This window comes from Salvelinus sp. IW2-2015, unplaced genomic scaffold (assembly GCF_002910315.2).
Source record: "Salvelinus sp. IW2-2015 unplaced genomic scaffold, ASM291031v2 Un_scaffold1252, whole genome shotgun sequence".
Lineage (NCBI taxonomy): Eukaryota > Metazoa > Chordata > Actinopteri > Salmoniformes > Salmonidae > Salvelinus > Salvelinus sp. IW2-2015.
Window position 1 is genome coordinate 251,396 of NW_019942800.1, and position 2,158 is coordinate 253,553.

The window sequence follows — 2,158 nt, forward strand, 5'->3', positions numbered from 1 at the left end:
AGAGAGATGCACACAGCCATGGGCAACTAAGGAGTGGCTCCGTAAGAAGCTCTCAAGGTTCCTGGAGTGGCCTAGCCAGTCCTCCCAGACCTGAACCCAATAAAAAATTCTTTGGAGGGAGCTGAAAGTCCGTATTGCCCAGCGCAGCCGCGAAACCTGACGGATTCTGGAGAAGATCTGTAGGGGGAGTGGGCCAAAATCCCTGCTGCATGTGTGCAAACCTAGTCAAAGAACTAAGGAAACGTATGATCTCTGTAATTGCAACACAAAGGTTTCTGTACCAAATATTAAGTTTCTGCTTTTCTGATTATCAAATATACTTATGTCATGCAGGGGTTGGGTGGGGGAGATAATCCAGTAGATTGCCACTGTATGGAATTCTCTAGCCTAGAGTTATTTTGAGGGATTATTTAAGGATCTGGATTTAAGCCCCATATTGCTGCTCCATGATGGGAGGTGAGTTTCCATCCTGCCTGTTAATAAGGACTGAAAGGGGGCAGAAATCATTCAGACAGGATTAGGGCTTGGCCGGGGGTTTAGGAGAGATCAAACACTGAGATTGTCGGTCCTCCTTTTAGCGTGTTCACTGCTGTGTTGGACCGGGAAGGGATGGAGTCACATCGCTGATCTATTAGGGACATGGGACACAGTGGGTTCATCTAAATACTAKAAAGTGGCTTCTGTGTTCCTGTTCTATTATTCAAATGCATCCCAAGCAAATCGGCAGAGACAAACTGGGGATTTGCCATTAGATCCTTTTGATCAGATAAAGGTATCAAGGAAAATAAATTACCATCACATTTTTGGGACGCACCCAACCTTGCATGCATAAATAGTTTCCAAGGCAAAGGGGATAATGGACTAGTTTTGCCCTCAGAATGAATTAAAGGTCTATGATTTAGTCAGCTGCAGTTGACTTTAATAGTGAGTTAGTGGCCTGTGATTATGGTCTCATTTCTCAGCTCATTGGCTGAGCCCTCAGAGTGAGCAATGTCAGCCAGAGAAAGTGATGTACAGTCCAGCCTGGAGAACGGCACAGAGACACCACTCCATGCCTCTGTTGATTAAACTGCTGTCTGATGGACACACACAGGTGCGTAAGCACACACACCCAAATCTCCACTGCCCACTGACTCAACACCCTACAGGACATCAAATAGAGTGATGAGGACAGCTGCCTGATTACGCCATGTGTGTTTATGCATGTGAGTACGCTACTGTGTGTATTTAAGGATTATGTCTGTGTTTCCTCTGTTCTTTTTTCTTGAGTGTCAACTGTTTATGTTTGTGCTCCTCTCTCAAGCCAGATGTGCAGGGATGGGGTCACAGACAGACAGACAGACCTGGAAGGGCAAAGAGACAGCTGGGAGAACCGGGTTCTTGCCTGCAGCTGAGACTAACTACCCCTGAGCATCGCGTACTGGACTCCCTCTGTTTATCCAATATACACTGTGTGTGTGTGTTCCACATGTGTGGCATGCGTGCATGCATGGAGAAAGAGGGAGAGAGTGTGTGAGTGAGTGCATTGGCATACCAATTTGYATCACCCCAGCAGTGACTATATACGTCAATGGTCTACCAGTATTCTCAGCCCTTTCTGTTGCCTTGACTGTAAAACTAGCATGGCCACATCCAGCTCCACGGTCCTACATCCATCAGAAGACCATTATACCTCCTCCCTATAGGCTGTCTCGTCGTTGTCATGATCAGGCCTACCACTGTTGTGTCATCTGCAAACTTACTTATGCTTTCGGAGTCGCGCCTGGCCGTGCAGTCATGAGTGAACAGGGAGTACAGGAGGGGACTGAGCACGCACCCCTGAGGGGCCCCTGTGTTGAGGATCAGCGTGGCGGATGTGTTGTTACCTACCCTTACCACCTAGGGGTGGCCCGTCAGGAAGTCCAGGATCCAGTTGCAGAGGGAGGTGTTTTGTCCCACGGTGACTTGAATGATGCAATTACTGTTCCACTTTTAAATAATAAAACAAGCATTCAATTCAAATGAACAACAAGATATAAACAGTTAAACGTTTAATTTTGGAGGTATTTCCTCTGTTACATGTCAAGCCTCGACATCAGACATAAACAAATACAGGTGGCACATACTACAATTAGGCACGCCTCTCCATTCTTTTGTATCAAATTGCGCAAACTCGAAA